Here is a 21,517-nt window from a genome sequence, read left to right on the forward strand (position 1 = left end):
CACATCGTCCCCACCTTTACCACCTGACAACCACTGATTTCAAGCAGTATAAACTTTATCCCACCATCTAAGTCATTTTATATTTGGCACATTAATTGGCTTTTAGTCATTTATTGTACATGTTCTATTCAGCTCTTTAGAACAGTTCTCAGTTGCTGATGATAAAGATGATTTTCTTGTCAAGTGAGGCATTTTAGACAAACATCAAATTTAGCTATTGAATTACTAGCGCTCTCTCAGAACATGCAACTTGCATAACAGGATGAGTTCAATGGTACTTTTTAAACACAATAATAAACCGCTAAATGTAGCACTGAATTAAAGTTTAGGGAGTTTTCTCAAATACTGTAATCTAGTGGTTGTCACCCCAGCTGCACAGTAGAACACCTTGGGGAGCTCTTTTTCCGATCCATGCCCCACCCTAGACCAATGAAAATAGAATCTCAGTGTGGGGGGCAGCTGCGTTCTGGCATGTAGCGGGCTTGAGAATCATTCCTTTATGGTACCTACCCCAAGAATAATCATGCCAGTACTTTTCAGATAAGGACACTGACATTCAGACGGGTAAGGTAAGTTGTCTAAAGCCATGGAGCTAGTAAGTGGAAGAGGCAGGATCTGAACCCAGATCTTCTAGCTATAAAGCCTTTCCAATTTCGAAAACATGGTGTTGCTCCTCAAATATGTAGCACTTGTGTTTTTTCCATACCATTTTGTTTTTAACACATTCTGATGATTTCTTTCCTGACACTTGACCATGGTGTACACACCTGGAATTAATATTTGTGATGAATAGAATAGAAATAAGGGAGGAAAGAAGGTCCCCTGGGTAGTCGTACTTCATAGGGCCAGAAGTTTCAGGAAGGCACTTGAAAACATAGGAGAGGGTAGGAATTCTATCATTTCAGAATGGTCACTTTTACTTGTTTAACCCATGGTGGGTGCTTTGGGGTGATAGTCAACCTTACTAGAAATAGTGAGTTGGAATTATGTGCTATCTGTGACCACAGCTAACACACAGAGGAAATGAGACATTCATGCTTTTCTCTCTTAATTTTTAGTAGGATGGTTACTTGCAGGGACTTAACATGAGCTATGAGAAGAGCTTTTTTCTTTTCTTTTTCTCTCTTTGCACAGCCCCTTGTGCAAAAATCAAGGAGTGGACTCTTCAATCCATTCAGCCTTCCATTTATTGCTGTTAGAATTGCAGTTATCACTGAAGGCAGATTTTAGGGAGTCCTAGGACCTTGTTGATATCCTTTTTGTTAGATACTCAGACTATCACTTTTCCCTCTGGTCATCCCTGTACCCTGAACACACTTTCTATCATCACACTTAAATTATTGTATGCAAGTGTTAACTGTTTACATGTCTGTCTCCTGCTAGTCTGTACATTCTTTAAAGGCAAATATTATATTCTTTTTCAATTCTGTTTACCTAGTGGCTGTAACAGTACTTGGAATATAGTAAATACTTAATACATGTTTGGTGAATTAAACTGTATTTGTTTTTTGATGATCTTTTATGGGAAATGGAATTTTGAGCCTGATTTCTATGGATATTAAATTATTCTCTCTAGCAGAGTGTGTCAGAGTGTTTCAGAGAGTGCATTAAAATCTCAGCAGTTATCTTCTCAGGCCATCAGTTTTCTTCTTGTTAAGAAAAAGTATTTATCATAGTAAATAGCCCATTTGGGGTGGTTCATTCAGGCTTTAGTGCCAAATTTAACGTAACAGGAAGTAACAAATTCCCTTTTGGCCAAAAGTGCAAAGTTTGACAGCTTCTCCTAGAAAGGTAACTTTGCATGAATTTACTCCACTTTATTTGTAAAAGGTATAAAAATCTGTAAACATTTTATAGCTATTCAGAGGTGGTAAACAACATTCTGGCCAACCGCTTATGCTTTTAATAAGCATGTTTTTATGCCTTGTATATAATTTTTGAAAAATTATAGCCTAGTTTGTGGTTTAAATACTCAGTTACATTATCTTGTTTGTAGATGGTGCTCTGTGAAGTGATGTTTCAGTGGTTTTAACATTTAGAAAATGTGAAGCTTTGCCTATGCTTAGTTGTAGGAGAGATGTTTCCTTTTTCTTTTAAAATTTATTTTAATCTAAATATAGTAAGGTTCACTCTTCTAGTGTACAGTTCCATGAGTTTTGGCAAATGCGTAGGGTCACGCCGCCATCAGCAGAATCGATACATAACATTTACAATACTCCTCCCCCCAAACATTACGTTATGCTATCTCTTTAAAGCCACATCTTCCCCACCTTTACCACCTGACAACCACTGATTTGTTTTGCCTTTCCCAGAATGTCATATAAATGAATGGAATCATATACTGTTTAGCCTCTGGAATCCGGCTTCTTTCACTTAGCATAAAGCACTTGAGATTCATCCATTTGTTGCATGTATTAGTCAATAGTTTGTTCCTCTTTATTGCTGAGTAGTATTTCATAGTATGGATGTACCACTGTTTATCCATTCTTCTTTGAGGGACCTGTGGTTTGTAGCTTTTAGTGATTATGAATGAAGTTGATATAAATATTTACATATAGGGTTCTTTTTTTTTGGTATGAGCAGAGGTTTTTATTTCACTTAGGTAAACACCTAGGAGTAGGATTGCTGGATTTTATATTAAGTGTATGTTTAACTTTATGAGAAACTGGCAACCATTTTTCTTAGTGGCTGTACCATTTAGTCTCTTACCAGCAACTACGAGAATTCCGGTTGCTCTGCATCTTTACCAGCACTAGGTGTTACTTGTTCTATTTTAGCCATTCTAATAGGTATATAGTGGTGTTAAGATGTTTCTCAATCATCTTGGGTAACTTTGTTGTTGGTGGTAGGGTTTTTGTAACATAAACAAATGTTTTTTCTTACTTTTTGTTAATCATTAACACAGAGATCTTTGTGCCTGTAATCGTAAAACTTAAGTGTAATGCTGGTATTCCCGGTGACTCCTTTAGTCTGTTTATCAAGGAAAACGCATAGTGCAATGAGGAAGTTTAACTATTGCTATAGATTAGACTGAACTTTTGTGACTTCACACTAAATGAAAGCAACATGGGCCCCACTTAACTACAATTTTAATTCAGTTTCTCACCCCTCTGGTCTCTCCTGCTCATTGTTCCCTGTGATCCAGCATTTCTACAGTGCTGCTTTCCTCATACCATCATTTGTTCATAACCCCTCCCTGACCCTCACAACCCTGATATAGTCTAGTGCTTATGTACAGAGACTCTGGCATTAGCTAGACATACTTTTATTCTCAGCTCTGACACATGCTAGTTGAGTGATCTTGACAAATTAATTTCTTTAAACTTTAGTTTCTCATTTTGAAAATGGGTAATGACATGACCTGCACAAAGCATTTTGCACCAAGTGGTCAGGGCTCAATCCATGTCAGCAATTTGTATTTGAACACCATCTGCCACAGGACTTTTATTTGGCCAGCCCCTCTGCCGCAATCATCACTGCAAATCTTCTAACATAAGGAAGTCAATCTACTGAGTGCCTTGACATCTTTGCTTGGTTCTTTTTAAAAATTTTTAAAAGTCTTTATTGAATTTGTTACAGTAGCGCTTCTGTTCTATGTCTTGGCTTCTTGGCTGCAAGGCACGTGGGATCCTAGCTCCCCGACCAGGGATTGAACCCGCACCTCCTGCACTGGAAGGGGAAGTCGTAACCACTGGACCGCCAGGGAAGTCTCCCTTTACATGGTTCTTGCTTGCAGAAGTTGCTGTTTAGGTGCGATTAAACCATGTCTGAGTATGGGTGATCAATAAGTGGGTGAGTCATAAGGAGTTGCTTTGCCTGGGAGCTCTAGGCTGAGGCTGGAGGGGAGCAATTAGCGAAGCCTCTGGGAGTTACCCTGGCACAGCCATTATAGCATGCCGTTTGTCTCTTATACCGGCATTCCTGGCCTGGTGAAGAGGGGCACAGACAGGGCTGAAGAACCTGTTTTCATGAGTGTAGTGTTGGTGCTTAGCTGAAATAAGTTGCCACAGAGTGGGGAAGAGAAGGCCCCAGCACACTCACACTCGTCAGTGTGATTTTGGCCCAGGAGGACTCCAGGGAGTGCAGGGCACAGTGACCCCCTTGGGGGCAGGCAGCTCTTGGAGGTCACCTCTCCACGGTCTGTCCTGAGGGCACCAGTAGTAAGGACAGCCATGTGGCTTTATTCTGTCCCAGAGAGGGGTTCCCAAGTGGAAGACAGGAATGAATGATATTGAGACTCTTTGAGGATTTACAGACATTCTTAAGGAAGGAGGCCTGGCATTAGGTTGTGGGGCTAAGAAATTCACGTTATTTCTATTAATAATCTTTCATCCATGTCCACAATATTAGCAAGGCCTGAAAACCTCGGACTAGACCTAGAAGTCTCTCCACATAATCTGTCCGGCTACTGCCCTTTAAGGAGGTCTAAGCCTTACCTCTTCCAAATGAAGTCCAGTCTTTTGTTTTTGTTTGTCTATGCTTTTAAAGTGTATATATGTCTTAGCTCAATAACTAGATTGTAAAAACCAGGAGACCTTATACTTGTTTGTCTTGCCATGCCTGTTTGCTCTGTTTACCCTCTTCCTGCCTTTCATAACGAACAGAAAAAAATGTCATTTGAATTGAAGTTTTACCGTAGGATTTGGGGGTCCTAATTTCTGAAAATTCTCTCTTTGCAGTAAGATGCTAAATAAACATGATTATTTAAAAATAATGCTATTATTATGAGCAGATGTAAACTATTATGTAATAGAAGGGATAAACAACAAGGTCCTACTGTATAGCACAAGGAGCTGTATTCAATATCCTGTGATAAACCATAATGGAAAAGAATATGAAAAAGAACATATATATATATATATATGTACGTAAGAGTGAATCACTTTGCTGTATAGCATTAATTAACACAGCATTGTGCATCAACTGTACTTCAGTAAAATAAATCAAAAAAAAAAAATGCTGAAGGCTATGCACTATTTAGTTTCTATTGACACCAAAAAAGAAAACATCACACATGACAAATATACTAGATGTTTTTCTTCCTTTTCTAAGTGAAGTATTATACTCATTATAATATTTTATTCTATTTATAAAGCCATTTATTTAAACCACAGCCTATGCAATATTGTTTAACAACTTGATACATTCATGCCAGTTGAAAATCTGGAGAAATAGCAGCAGCCTGTGAATTGTACTGGTTGTGCTGCAATTAAAAGGAAGCCTTCTTTTTTTTTTTACATCTTTATTGGAGTATAATTGCTTTAAAATGCTGTGTTAGTTTCTGCTTTATAACTAAGTGAATCAGTTATACATATACATATGTATATGTATTCCCATATCTCTTCCCTCTTGTGTCTCCCTCCCTCCCACCCTCCCTATCCCACCCATGTAGGTGGTCACAAAGCACTGAGCTGATCTCCCTGTGCTATGCGGCTGCTTCCCACTAGCTATCTATTTTATGTTTGGTAGTGTATATATGTCCACGCCACTCTCTCACTTTGTCACAGCTTCTTGCCTCCTTTATCAAAGATAAGGTGACCATATGTGTGTGGATTTATCTCTGGGCTTTCTATCCTGTTCCATTGATCTATATTTCTGTTTTTGTGCCAGTACCATACTGTCTTCATTACTGTAGCTTTGTAGTATAGTCTGAAGTGTGGGAGCCTGATTCCTCCAGCTCCGTTTTTCTTTCTCAGGATTGATTTGGCTATTCGGGGTCTTTTGTGTTTCCATACAAATTGTGAAATTTTTTGTTCTAGTTCTCTGAAAAATGCCAGTGGTATTTGGATGAGGATTGCATTGAATCTGTAGATTGCTTTGGGTAGTATAGTCATTTTCACAATACTAATTCTTCCAGTCCAAGAACATGGTATATCTCTCCATCTGTTTGGATCATCTTTAATTTCTTTCATCAATGTCTTATACTTTTCTGCATACAGGTCTTTTGTCTCCTTAGGTAGGTTTATTCCTAGATATTTTATTCTTTTTGTTGCAGTGGTAAATGGGACTGCTTTCTTAATTTCACTTTCAGGTTTGTCATCATTAGTGTATAGGAATGCAAGAGATTTCTGTGCATTAACTTTGTATCCTGCTACTTTACCAAATTCATTGATTAGCTCTAGTAGTTTTCTGGTAGCATCTTTAGGATCTCTAAGTGTAGTATCATGTCATCTGTAAACACCGACAGCTTTACTTCTTCTTTTCCGATTTGGATTCCTTTTATTTCGTTTTCTTCTCTGATTGCCATGGCTAAAACTTCCAAAACTATGTTGAATAATAGTGGTGAGAGTGGGCAACCTTGTCTTGTTCCTGATCTTAGTGGAAATGGTTTCAGTTTTTCACCATTGAGGATGATGTTGGCTGTGGGTTTGTCATATATGGCCTTTACTATGTTGAGCAAAGTTCCCTCTATGCCTACTTTCTAGAGGGTTTTTAGCATAAATGGGTGTTGAATTTTGTCGAAAGCTTTCTCTGCATCTATTGAGATGATCATATGGTTTTTCTCCTTCAGTTTGTTAATATGGTGTATCATGGTGATTGATTTGCGTATATTGAAGAATCCTTGCATTCCTGAGATAAACTGCACTTGGTCATGGTGTATGATCCTTTTTATGTGCTGTTGACTCTGTTTGCTAGTATTTTGTTGAGGATTTTTGCATCTATGTTCATCAGTGATATTGGCCTGTAGTTTTCTTTCTTTGTGACATCTTTGTCTGGTTTTGGTATCAGGGTGATGGTGGCCTCGTAGAATGAGTTTGGGAGTGATCCTGCCTCTGCTATATTCTGGAAGAGTTTGAGAAGGATAGGTGTTAGCTCTTCTCTAAATGTTTGATAGAAGTCGCCTGTGAAGCCATCGGATCCTGGGCTTTTGTTTGTTGGAAGATTTTTAATCACAGTTTCAATTTCAGTGCTTGTGATCGGTCTGTTTATATTTTCTATTTTTTCCTGGCTCAGTCTCCTAAGATTGTGCATTTCTAAGAATTTGTCCATTTCTTCCAGGTTGTCCATTTTATTGGCATAGAGTTGCTTATAGTAATCTCTCATGATCCTTTATATTTCTGCAGTGTCAGTTGTTACTTCTCCTTTTTCCTTTCGAATTCTATTGATTAGAGTCTTCTCCCTTTCTTTCTTGATGAGTCTGGCTAATGGTATATCAATTTTGTTTATCTTCTCAAAGAACCAGCTTTAGTTTTATTGATCTTTGCTATCGGTTCCTTCATTTCTTTTTCATTTATTTCTGATCTGATCTTTATGATTTCTTTCCTTCTGCTAACTTTGGGGTTTTTTTTGTTCTTCTTTCTCTAATTGCTTTAGGTGCAATGTTAGGTTGTTTATTCGAGATGTTTCCTGTTTCTTAAGGTAGGATTGTATTGCTATAAACTTCCCTCTTAGAACTGCTTTTGCTGCATCCCATAGGTTTTGGGTCGTCGTTTTTTCATTGTCATTTGTTTCTAGGTATTTTTTGATTTCCTCTTTGATTTCTTCAGTGGTGTCTTGGTTATTAAGTAGTGTATTGTTTAGCTTCCATGTGTTTTTCTATTTTTTACAGATTTTTTTTCCTGTAATTGATATCTAGGCTCATAGCGTTGTGGTTGGAAAAGATACTTGATACGATTTCAATTGTCTTAAATTTACCAGGGCTTTATTTGCGACTCAAGATATGATCTATCCTGGAGAATGTTCCATGAGCACTTGAGAAAAATGTGTATTCTGTTGTTTTTGGATGGAATGTCCTGTAAATATCAATTAAGTCCATGTTGTTTAATGTATCATTTAAAGCTTGTGTTTTGGGCTTCCCTGGTGGTGCAGTGGTTGAGAATCTGCCTGCTAATGCAGGGGACATGGGTTCGAGCCCTGGTCTGGGATGATCCCACGTGCTGCAGAGCAACTAGGTTCGTGAGCCACAACTACCGAGCCTGCGCATCTGGAGCCTGTGCTCTGCAACAAGAGAGGCCGTGATAGTGAGAGGCCCGCACACCGCGATGAAGAGTGTCCCCTGCTTGCCACAGCTAGAGATAGCCCTCGCACAGAAGCGAAGACCCAACACAGCAAAAATAAATAAATTAATAAACTCCTACCCCCAACATCTTCTTAAAAAAACACAAAAGCTTGTGTTTCATTATTTATTTTCATTTTTGATGATCTGTCCATTGGTAAAAGTGGGGTGTTAAAGTCGCCTACTGTGATTGTGTTACTCTCGATTTCCCCTTTTATGGCTGTTAGTATTTGCCTTATGTATTGAGGTGCTCCTATGATGGGTGCATAAATATTTACAATTATTATATCTTCTTCTTGGATCGTCCCTTGATCATTATGTAGTGTCCTTCTTTGTCTCTTGTAATGGTCTTTATTTTAAAGTCTATTTTTTCTGATATGAGTATTGATACTCCAGCTTTCTTTTGATTTCCATTTGCATGGAATATCTTTTTCCATCCCCTCACTTTCAGTCTATATGTGTCCCTATGTCTGAAGTGGGTCTCTTGCAGACAGCATATATATGGGTCTTATTTTTGTATCCATTCAGCCAGTCTATGTATTGTGGTTGGAGCATTTAATCCATTTACATTTAAGGTAATTGTCAATATGTTCCTGTTACCATTTTCTTAATTGTCTTGGGTTTGTTATTGTAGGTCTTTTCCTTCTCTTGTGTTTCCTGCCCAGAGAAGTTCCTTTAGCGTTTGTTGTAAAGCTGGTTTGGTGGTGCTGAATTCTCTTAGCTTTTGCTTGTCTGTAAAGTTTTAATTTCTCCATCAAATCTGAATGAGATCCTTGCTGGGTAGAGTAATCTTGGTTGTAATTTTTTCTCTTTCATCACTTTAAATATTTCCTGCCACTCCCTTCTGGCTTGCAGAATTTCTGCTGAAAGATTAGCTGTTAACCTTATGGGGATTCCCTTGTGTGTAATTTGTTGTTTTTCCCTGCTGCTTTTAATATTTTTTCTTTGTATTTATGTTTTGATAGTTTGATTAATATGTTTCTTGGTGTGTTTCTCTTTGGGTTTATCATGTTTGGGACTCTCTGCGCTTCCTGGACTTGATTGACTTTTTCCTTTCCCATATTAGGGAAGTTTTCAACTATAATCTCTTAAAATATTTTCTCAGTCCTTTTCTTTTTCTCTTCTTCTTCTGGGACCCCTATGATTCAAATGTTGGTGCGTTTAATGTTGTCCCAGAGGTCTCTGAGACTGTCCTCAATTCTTTTCATTCTTTTTTCTTTATTCTGTTCTGCAGTTGTTATTTCCACTATTTTATCTTCTAGATCACTTATGCGTTCTTCTGCCTCAGTTATTCTGGTATTGATCCCTTCTAGAGAATTTTTAGTTTCATTTATTGGGTTGTTCATCATTGTTTGTTTGCTCTTTAGTCCTTCTAGGTCCTTGTTAAACATTTCTCGTATTTATTCTATTTCCAAGATTTTGGATCATCTTTACTATCATTATTCTGAATTCTTTTTCAGGTAGACTGCCTATTTCCTCTTCATTTGTTAGGTCTGGTGGGTTTTTGCCTTGCTCCTTCATCTGATGTGTGTTGTTTTGTCTTCTCATTTTGCTTAGCTTACTATGTTTGGGATCTCCTTTTTGCAGGCTGCAGGTTCGTAGTTCCCGTTGTTTTTGGTGTCTGTCCCCATTGGGTAAGGTTGGTTCAGTGGGTTGTGTAGGCTTCCTGGTGGAGGGGACTAGTGCCTGTGTTCTGGTGGATGAGGCTGGATCTTGTCTGTGTGGTGGGCAGGTCCACACCTGGTGGTGTGTTTTGGGGTGTCTGTGGCCTGATTATGATTTTAGGCAGCCTCTCTTCTAATGGATGGGGTTATTTTCCTGTATTGCTAGTTGTTTGGCCTAGGGTATCCAGCACTGTAGCTTGCTGGTCGTTGAGTGAAGCTGCGTCTTGGCGTTGAGATGGAGATCTCTAGATTTTCGCCGTTTGATATTACGTGGAGCTGGGACGTCTGTTGTGGACCAGTGTCCTGAAGTTGGCTCTCCCACCTCAGAGGCACAGCCGTGACACCTGGCTGGATCACCAAGAGCCTTTCATCCACACGGCTCAGAATAAAAGGGAGGAAAAGTAGAAAGAAAGAAAGAAAGAAAGAAGATAAAATAAAATAACGTTATTAAAATGAAAAATAAAATTATTAATAAAAAAATTTTAAAGAGTAATAAAAACAAACAAACAAGAAACCGGAGAGACAGAACCCTAGGACAAATGGTAAAAGCAAAACAGACAAAATCACACATAGAAGCATACACATACACAGTCACAAAAAGAGAAAAAGGGAAAAAATATATATGTATCTTTGTTCCCAAAGTTCACCTCTTCAATTTGGGATGATTTGTTGTCTAGCAGCTATTCCACAGATGCAAGCTACATCAAATTGATTGTGGAGATTTAATCCTCTGCTCCTGAGGCTGCTGGGAGGGATTTCCCTTTCTCTTCTTTGTTCGCACAGCTCCCGGGGTTCAGCTTTGGATGTGGCCCCGCCTCTGCATGTAGGTCGCCTGAGGGCGTCTATTCTTCGCTCAGACAGGACGGGGTTAAAGGAGCAACTGATTCGGGGGCTCTGGCTCACTCTGGCGGCGAGGGACGGAGGGGTACGGTTGTGGGGCGAGCCTGCGGCGGCAGAGGCCAGGAAGCTTCAGTGTTCTTTAACTCCATTATCCTACTCAGTAAGCAAACAAAATAATATGGGTATGAAACTTCCATGTCCTTTTGGAGTCTTCCTTATTCAGTTTTCTAATCTTCATGTTTCTGAGCTACTACTATTATCATCTGACCTGTGTACAGTTTCTTAAAATGCAGAGGAAAAAAAGTACAATTCCCTGAAAAGCATTCAAACTACATCTGGCATAAAACCAGCACACAAAATATATAAGCTGTCAGTGATAAATACCATGTATATCAAACTATAATTATCATAAAAATACAGCAAGATCTTAACATCTCAATGTAAGTGTAAATCTAATGAGACAACAACAGAGTTTCTTGGAGGAAAAAGCTGTATTGACCCGTTGTTAACTTTTGATCCCAGCTTATTATCTGAGTCAGCCAGGAGGTTTTCAGTAACATCAGCTTTTGTAGCCTCAGTCCTGCTGGATCATCAGAGGCTCATGAATGTTGGAACTTATAGAGAGAAGGAGGCACTAATGTACATGATTGGTTGTTTTCTCTTTCTTTAATTCCACTAGTACTTGAAGAAAAAGGAAATGAATGTACTACAAATCTTTTCTTTTGAAAGCAGTGTTACACTTTTCATTACAGTACCGTTTTGGTAAAGTTAAGTATGCCTAGACTCCTCTTCCTGATTTCCACCATTTAAAACTTAAACCTTTCCCTTCCTTCCCACGTTTATGTTAACTTATATACTGACTGTGGATCATATGGTATCTTCAGAGAAGCTGGTATGTAGCAATAGCACATAAAGATACATAAAGAATGTAGAGGCATTCATGTGCTGTAGCTTAGAGCTAAATTAAATTAAAGGTAGGAAAAAAAACCTTTCAGGGGTGTGAGCATATTGCTTATTGAGTGTTTGGGAGTTATTGAAATAGAGTTCCAGAGTTAAGACTGTGGGAACATTCTCACTGAGAGTGAGAAGTCTCCTCCGGTTCATGGAATATGAAATGACGTGAAATATATATATTTTTTAATTCGAAAAGGAAATGAAATAGATCCAGGTTAAGAAGATAAACTGAACTTGAGTAGATTTCAAGAAGTGTAGCATGGTTCCATCTGATTTTATTCTGCATCTATAGAGCAGGAAAGTTTTTTTAGTTAGCGTTTCTCAAAAAATGAATTGCGTTTCCATGGAAATGCAGTTCATCCTCCCTAAATTTTACCATTAGAGCCACCTTGGGTTCTTGTTAAAATTTTGGATCAACACTTACTGTATAGGAGTAGGACATCTTAGAGAAATATATGCTTACAGTTTACAGAAAGTGGTTTTATCTTTTTCTTTTCAAGTACTGGAGCTGTTATAAGGAACATGATTTCCCAATTCACCTTTCTTTAGTGAGTCCTCGGGTTTGCCATTTATATTTCCAAACTCAACCCCACTATGGCTTAGTTTTTACTTTCAACACTATTTTATCCTAGGGAAAAAGAAGAGTAGATATATGCCCTTTGGTTTTATTTTATTTATTTATTTTTTAAAATTTGTTTTATTGAAGTATAGTTGATTTACAATGTTGGGTTAATTTCTACTGTACAGCAACGTGATTACATTATACATATATATTTATACATTCTTTTTCATATTCTTTTCCATTTGGGTTTATCACAGGATACTGAATATAGTTCCCTGTACTATACAGTACAACCTTGTTGTTTATCCATTCTATATATAATAGTTTGCATCTACTAATTCCAAACTCGCAATCCATCCCTCCCCGACCCATGGTGGTTTTATTTTATAAAGCATCAAACGTATGAAGTAGAAAATCATTCTACTTTGGGACAGAGATTTTCTGGGAAATTTAATCCTTTATTATTCAAGGTAACTCAACTAGAACACTTTGGGCCAAAGTGTTTGTGGCAGGCAGCCTCCTTAGTTGCGGCTCACCGGCTCCTTAGTTGCGGCATGTGGGTTCCTTAGTTGTGGCATGTGGGTTCCTTAGTTGCAGCAGGTGGGATCCTTAGTTGTGGCATGCAAACTCTTAGTTGCGGCATGCATGTGGGATCTAGTTCCCTGACCAGGGATCAAACCCAGACCCCCTGCATTGGGAGCGTGGAGTCTTAACCATTGAGCCACCAGGGAAGTCCCATGCAACTTGCTTTTAGTGATAAATTCCAGATGTTCTCAACTTCTTTAAAAATACTATCTTTTGTATTCTAAAGCATGTGGAATAAGTTGGCTTTGGTGAGGTTATGTTTGGCTAGAAAAGATGCCATATCTCATATCGAGGATATTAACAGATATGTATTCATCTTACTCTGATATTAAGTAAGGAAAAGATGTTCAGATGGTCACATCATTTGAGTAACTGAGTGATAGAATTGCTTTCTGGGTCGTGCTGTTCTAATTCTGAATTAGCCCTTCCTGTTCTTATTTTTTTCCCACTATAGACAAGAATTCTATGTTGTTTATTACTATAGCATGGATAGACAAACACTGGAGATAAAATAAAATTAACATGCTTCTAAATAAGTCCTAAGTGAATTGTTTTATATTTGTGATAGTTCCCTGTGGCTTGTGCCTGGGGCTTCCCACTGCACATTAAATGATGTTGGGAAATGGGAGCATGATGGTTTATTCATTTTCTTCATCCTGTATTTCACAAGCTTAGACTATGGCAGTTGAAGTAAGATAATCATTTTGTGCCAGAAGAAAGGTAAAAGAAGAAAAACAGTTTGTCAGCAGGAGCTTAAATTTAACATTAGAAACCTGGAAAATATGGAAAAAAGGTGACACCTGAGCAACACTACTCCAATAGGGTAATCTGATAGCTTTTCCACTATTGATATATTTTAAAAAATGTCACGTTTGTCAGTACAGGCTTAAAAGTAATTTTGAGTATATCTTGGAAAAAATAAACCCGATAAATTTTCCTTTCACATTATTTTCATTGCCTGATTTGTTGGATAGTCTCTCAGTATTTCCAGGTGAAGGTGGTTTTAGCAAGCATGAATTCCACTCTTTTGTCCACAGGGTTAGTGGAGAGGGATATTGAATTCCGATCTTAGCTTTGGTGCTGAAAGGTTTTAACAAACACACTTTCTCTGATTGCTTTTCCTACTTATCTGCATTCTATTTCTCTCTGTCAGGATGAAATATTAATTTAACCCAGGCATTGTTTGTGGAAGGTTTAAGGAGTGATCTGTGTATTTAAATTTTCTTGTTAATGTGTTAGTGAATTAGGACCAATTTTTGGATAAAATAGAACTGTATACAAGTCAGTTCCTCTTTATTTTCATTAAGAATGGGACTGGGATGGCAGCAGCACATCTGTGAAATCTGTAGTGGTAGCTCTCTGTTCTCTAGAAGGCCTCCCATGACACTGAGTGTTCATGACACTGCAGGGAATATTCAACCTGCTGTTAGGTTCCTACCAATTCTTCTTGACTGAGTTGATATGACAGTAAAATTTATTGAGCTTATCTTTCAATATGTGAGGCATTATGCCAAGAGCATATAATGTATAAACTGATTAATTCTCACAAAAACTCCATGGGTTAAATATTATCGTTATCTCCATTTCACAGATGCAGACACATTTGAGACTGAATTCAAATCTAAGCTGTTTAACTGCAGAGCCCATGTGTTTAACAACTGCTCCATGCTGGCTCCTATAGCATGGCTGGGAAAACTAGTTGCTGAATGTTCAGAAATGTGAATTTTGGGAAAGAAACAGGAGAGTGATGTGGTAGTGAAATGGTTGCCCCCAATATGAGTTTTCTTTGTCTTCGAATAACAGAATCCTGATAGATTCATGGCCAGTAGCAAAAGGAGCTAAATTTCCCAGTGTCCCTTATAGCTGTAATTGTGCTTTTTAAAAAATTAATAATTAATTTATTTTTTGGCTATGTTGGGTCTTTGTTTCTGTGTGAGGGCTTTCTCTAGTTGTGGCAAGCGGGGGCCACTCTTCATCACAGTGTGTGGGCCTCTCACTATCGCGGCCTCTCTTGTTGTGGAGCACAGGCTCCAGACGCGCAGGCTCAGTAGTTGTGGCTCACAGGCCTAGTTGCTCCGTGGCAGGTGGGATCTTCCCAGACCAGGGCTCGAACCTGAGTTCCCTGCATTTGCAGGCAGATTCTTAACCACTGCGCCGCCAGGGAAGCCCTGTAATTGTGCTTTGAGATATGATTAAGCTTAATGAGATGTAAGTAAAACTTTTATTGGGCAGCTTCTGAAAACTTTCCTAAAAGTTAGCCTGTTTGTAGCCTTTGCCTCTGTTCTGCTGCTTGGAATATGGATGTCATGATTGGAACTCTAGCTGTCCTGTGGTACTATGAGGACAAGGTGGTGAAATGAAAAACTTGAAGGAGCCTGGGTTTCTGAGGGCTTTATGGAGTGGAACAACCATACCAGCTCTGGACCACCTTACCTTCAGACTCTTATGTGAGAGCAAAGTAGACTTCTGTCTAGTTTACCGCACTGTAATTTTGGGTGTCTTTAATTTTGAGGTAACTGATTGCTTATTTCATGCCCTCTTGACAATGTGGATTGTAAGTAGCTTACCATTTGTGCATAGTAGGCATTCCAGAAATACTTGATGATTTGAGTCTATTTTTAAAATTTCTTCTCATTTTAATATTCAGAATCATCTATTGAGTTATTTTATAAGAGCAGAACAATTTGTATATTGTATCCCGCATGCAAAACCATGCTGTAAATATAAAGCATTGGACAATAATAGAACTTGAGTTTTTTTTCCTTTAAATTAATAATTAAGGTCAAATTTTAGATAGAAAATAACTTACAACTTTAAAAGGAAAACTTTGCCAAATGCACTTTAAGTAAGTTATTGTTTACTGTCATTAAATGTTACGTTTATGGTGTGGGATCAATGGTTAAATCAATTAGAAAGAGTGATTTCTGTAAAAAGCAGGTTTATCTGTAATGTTACTAGTCAGAATTCTGATATTTGACATTATATTAAATTTATTATTATTACGGTGAAAATGTACATGTATCAATGTATGTATATATAAGAGCTCTAAACATTAAAGTCCTAAAATGTCTTATTAATCATTAAAAAAAAGAAAATTTATGTTCCTTTAAACACATGTATGAGACTTTTTTCTGAAATGCCTATTTTAAAATTGTAGTATTATAATTTTATAAAAGGTCCATTTTTGTTCAACTATAAGCATGGAATTTTCTCCCCATGCCAAAAACCAAGGGAAAAAAATGACAGTGTCTTGGACAAGGGCCATGTCAGTGTAAGAGGGGTTGGACAGCTTTGCGATCTGTGTAGCACACAGAGATACACCTGACTGATGGATTTGATATGGAGGTGGGGAGGTGAAGCAGAAGGAGTCATCAAATATGACACACATATTCAACCTGAGCAACTGAGTAGAGGGAGGTGATGCTTATTGAGATGGAGGGACTTGAAGAGGAAGAGATCTGAGGCATGAGGTAGAGGAAAAGGAAGTTCCAGCAGTTCCATGTTGCATATATTGAGTTCAAGATGTCTGTGAGAAGACATCCAAAATAGATGCCAAGGTGTATAAATGAGTTTGCATTTCAGCGGAGATGTTTACATTGAAGATACAAAATTTGGAGTTGTCATTTTAGAGATGATATTATTTATTTATTTAATGTCATAAAATGTTATTATTGTAAACTACAAAACTATTATCTCATGGTTCTTTAGATGAGAAGTCCAGCACAAATTTCACTAGGCTAAAACGATGTGTTAGCAAACTTACGTTTCTTTCTAGAGGCTCCAGAGGTCAATACATTTCCTTGGCTTTTTGAGTTTCTACTGGCCCCCAGCATTCTTTGATTCATTCCCTTCTGTCATCTTCAAAGCCAGCAGTGATGTGTCTCCTTGACCATTCTTTCATAGTCATATTTCCCTCTGAGTTTCTTCTTCTGCTTCTCTCTGACGTATTTAAGGACCCTTGTGATTAATTGGGCCCACTCAGAAGATCCAGAACAACCCTCTCATTTCAATTGTTCTTTTTTTTAAATTAATTTTTATTGGAGTATAGTTGCTTTACAATGTTGTGTTAGCTTCTACTGTACAGCAAAATGAATCAGCCATACATATACGTATATCTCCTCCATTTAGGACACTACAGTGCATTAAGTAGAGTTCCCTGTGCTATATGGTATGTTCCCATCAGTTGTCTATTTTATACATAGTATCAATAGTGTATATGTGTCAATAGAGATGAAAAGTCATGAGAATATTTGAGATCATCTAAGAAGAAAGTATAGAGCAAGGTAAGAACAGGGCTCTGAAACTAGCCTGGTGAATATGGTAATAAATTTATGTGTTATGATCAAAGGATTATGATGTGTGTTGGAATCTGGTGTGGATTTCTCTTTCTCTGGGTGCCACTGGTCTGCTTGATGCTCTTGACCCATGCCATCTGCTCTAGGGTGGCACTTACTCATGTTGAGTCCTGACTGGGGAGCTGGGCAGTTAAAGTCATATGTAGGAATGAAGAATGGAATCAAATAAATGCTTTCATTAAAGAACTGTTGATGTGAGAATTCTAAGGGCTCCTTCTAGAAACGCATAGAATTCAATGTGTAAAGAATTTAGAATATTTCTTTCTGGATCCTTAGTATCTCTTTAATCTGTCTTCTCTTGGATGCTTTGAGACAAGGATAAAAATTAATTCTAGAATAATAATACTTTGCAACTATAAACATGGGGCTTGGTTATTTAATGATTGGTGCTCATGTTCTGTCTCTAAAATTGGCCACATTTGAGCTTTCACAGTTTCACAGCACTCTCATACTATCATATATTGAAGTGCCATTAGTGTTGGGCCACAGAGAATTTTCCTAATAAAGGAATTCAAGACTCTTACAAGTTTTAACAGGACCGAAAGGCAGGTGGTGTGTGTGTGTGTGTGTGTGTGTGTGTGTGTGTGTGTGTGTGTGTGTGTGTGTGAGGTCAGGGGGTGGGGAACAAAGAGAGGGAGGGAGGGAGGAATGTTTGGAGAAGAAGCTGTTGCTAAGTAAGTTAAGGACAAAAATTGAAAAAAATAAAGACAGCATCTGTTTTTACATTTAAAATAATTTAGGATTTGATTAATTAAAAATATCAGAAATTTCTCCTTCCAATCTGAATGCTACTCTTTCAATTCACTGAGCAAGAGACTGCCTTTTTATTCCCCTCAAATCCTGTAATATGCCTAGATGTACTGTAGAAAGTGCCTAAGACATTTTTATGGCTTGCACTGAGGCTATAATCAGTGCATAGCTTAGTGTCTTACACATATTTATTCATTTCACTAAAATTTATTGAATACCTACCAGGCACACTTATTAATTTCACTAGCATTTCTTGAACTCCTACCGTGTCCACCATAACTGAATCTACTCATATGCTCCCTTTGTGGACCCAGCATGAAATTTAGTTTTATGAGCTGTGAGTGGGCAGCTTTCCGAAAATAAATATGTTGAGCACTATTTTTTGCTACCAGAAAAAATTAAGTATTTAAAAACGTAGCCTTGCCTCCAAGCCAATTGTTATCTCTGTTGAAGTATTGCTGACATTAGAGTGCTTTGCATGCTGTTTTCTGATTCCTAGAGGAGTCAACTAACAATAATAACAACTCTCCATTCCTCTCTCCCTTCACCCCATCGGTTCTGCACATATTCGATGAATATTTGGCTTTGCTCTCAGAGTTGGCTTCTTCCAATTTCCTCCTCAAAATTTCTTTAACTTTCCATGTTTTTCATCCTAAAAGAGGCTGTGAGACTCCCACTAGATTAACTTGGCTCAGAAGATTACTGAGCTTCAAAAGTTTGGCTTTAGGAGAATCTCTAGAGTCTAATTCTGAAGCCTTAGTATCCATGAAAAATGAAAACCTCACATTTCCTTCAAGGGCTGTGTATAGCCAGGGTTTTACAAAGTTTACAACATGCTATCACACTTAATTCTGAGAACAGTGTTTGCCAAGTTTGCCCTGCTGAAACGTATGTACTTCCTTCTACCTCTTTTCCTTAAATGTAGGCTATTTTTCAGGGAATTAAACAGAAACCAGTTCATAGATCTTCTTGCTTAGAATTTTGAATGTTCAAATTGTTAAGGGCAGTAGACACCATCTTGGCAAGGAATTCTCACTAGCATCAATGGTTAGGGCTTCCTTAGGGAGCTCCATTAACTTCCTTAAGTTAATTGCAAAATTTTGTGTGTGTTCATTTAGTCGATAAATATTTATTGAGCACCTACTATGTGCTAGGCAATTTCTTAGGCTCTCAGGATATACCAGTGAACCGAACAAAATTTCTAGCTCTCATGTAGCTTATATTTTTACAGGTGTAAACAGAAAGTAAACATAATTCATCAGTAAATTTTATATTGTGTTAGAGTGTTGGGGGTCCCCATGACCACTCCTGGGTTCAGTGATATGCTGGGAGGACTCACAGGACTCAGCATATAATCATACTCACAGTTAAGGTTTGTTATAGTAAAAGGGTGCAGAGCAAGATCAGCACAGGGAAAAGGCACAAGGGACAAGTTTGGGAGAGACCAGGCACACACGTCCAGAGTGTTCTTTTAATGGAATTACATGGATGCACTTAATTCTCCCAGCAAGTTGTGACCACATGAATGAAATGTCTACCAGTGAAGCTCATTAGGTACTCAGTTCCCAGGGTTTTTACTGGCGCCTGGTCATGTAGGCATCCTCTGCCTGGCACATATCAAATTATTGTACACTCCTTGAAGGAAAACAGGTATTCAGCATAAACCATATTGTCTACATGAACAGTTCAGAGGGAGTGAGCCACTCTTATCAGTTCCAGGAATGTGAGAATCCTTCTGAAATCCAAGTTCCTAGGGACTAGCCAAGGGCCAATCTTATGAGCAAGGGAAGCCTGCTCTATTAATTCTTTTGTACATAGATAGATTATGATAAGTGCTCTGGGGGAAAATTTTAGAGCAAAAGGCAAGGACCAGTAGTGCTGGAAAGGGATGTGGGTTCCAATTTTAAATAAGGTGATCAGAGTAAGCCTCACTGGGAAGGTGATACTTGAACATCTTAGAGGTTAAGAAAAGGTCCTAGGCAGAGAAAACAGCCAGTGCAATTACTCTAAGGTGAGAGCTTGCTTGTCACATTTGAGAAAGAGCACGAAAGCCACTGTAGCTGGATCAGAGTTAACATGGAGGTGAACTCAGAGAGTTAAGTATGGGTGAGAGGACTGGTGGCCAGATTGTATTGGCCTTTGTAGAACATTGACATTGTAGGGTTTATGTATGTGTGCACTTCACTAAGGAAAGACCCAATAATTTTCATTTATTTAGATTCTATGAACCCCCAATGTTTAATAACTGCAGATCTAGGCTAAATTCCTCATTTTACAGTTGGAGAACCAAGTGCTAAGTGATGACAAGTGTCTTGTTTAAAATCACATGGTCATCAGTAAGAGAATGGAGGATAGGAAGTAGAATGTAAATCTCTCCCTCAAGTTCCAGAAAATCCTAGTGACTTACTCAATTGCATTTTACTAAAGTTAGTGTAATTAATAACAAATGAACATCAAACTGCCTCAGGGTAGTTGAGACAGAATGTATTCAGTTATTTCTTTCTGTTTAGAATAGAGAGTGATTGGAGTGTCCAATCTCTGGGTAAGTGGGAGGTAAAACAAATATTAAACACCTAATAGAGGAGTTTCCCCTTCTTATAGAATGTATGATAATTCAATTAAATGCACTTATCCCTTCCCCCATAAAAATCTTATTTTCATTGCTTGTAAGGTTCTTCCTGTTTTGTCCCCATTATTACTATATTTTAATAAAGAAAAGGCTTATTAATCTGCCTCCTATTTTTAAAGGATTTAACCGCAGTTTTCCACAAGGGCTATAGAAATAAAATAAAGCTAACTTCTCTCATTCGCGACTCTGTAAGTCACACGAAGAAGGCACAGTTGAAAGGTGTGTGAAATGCAGCTAAAGAGCATCTAGTGAACATAGATCCAGAAAGCAACATGTTTGACCTTAAAACCCAAGATGATATAAGCTTCTTATGAAGTCAACAGATAATTACTAATTTTTTCTTTCAAAATGAAATCAGACTGAAAAGAAGATTGGCAGTTTTTCAAACATTTACTGCTTTTAAACAAAAGAGAAATGAATGTTGGGTGCACATAGGTCTGTGGTGTACGTTTGCTAATAAAGATATGATTTTGGTGACAGCTGTGGAAGGCAATTTAATAATGCCTTTTTGTTGTTGTTTTGATAAAACAAAAAGTAAAAAGGACTCTAGAATTTTAAAGGTTAGGTTCAGAGCTATTTAATTATTACATGTATTTGGAAGTATAGGCATTTAAAAATACTTTTTATTTTCAAGGAGGAAAATCATTAACTACATCCTCTGAATATGAGGAGGTAAGACATGACATATGTTATTTCACAGATAAAAAAATTCTCTGTTCGTTAAGCAATATTTCTATATTACAGTCTTTTGGGATATTGCTGTTAAATACTTTATGCTATGTATATTGTCTCAACCAATGCTGCAACTAGTGGCTCTGTAACAGGTAGATGGCATCAAACTTGTATAAGCATAAAATGTCTATTACTGTTAAAGAGATAAGTTTGATATGACACACAAGATATAAGATCTTGAAGACTTTCTGTCATAGTTTTGATTCCTTTTATGTATTTGTAACCATGCAAGGCTTTGCTTTTGTTGATGGTGGTCGGATAAACTTGGCTAGACTTAACTACTAGAATCATTCTGTTTGTACTAAAGCTCTAGACAAAAATTTTAATCACTTTTATTATGTCTTTTATGCTCTATATCACATATGATTTATAATCTATATCACATATGCTTATTATGAAAATTTAAACCCATAGAAAAGTAAGAAGGCAGAAAATCACTCCCAATTCTGC

The 21,517-nt window shown here is 37.7% G+C and overlaps 1 protein-coding gene across 1 annotated transcript in view; it reads left to right on the top strand.

The window, feature by feature from the left end:
* CTNNA3 (catenin alpha 3) overlaps window positions 1–21,517 on the top strand; it is a 1,614,209-nt gene that overhangs the window by 240,161 nt on the left and 1,352,531 nt on the right. The window lies entirely within an intron of this gene.

Source organism: Delphinus delphis, chromosome 16 (assembly GCF_949987515.2).
Source record: "Delphinus delphis chromosome 16, mDelDel1.2, whole genome shotgun sequence".
Lineage (NCBI taxonomy): Eukaryota > Metazoa > Chordata > Mammalia > Artiodactyla > Delphinidae > Delphinus > Delphinus delphis.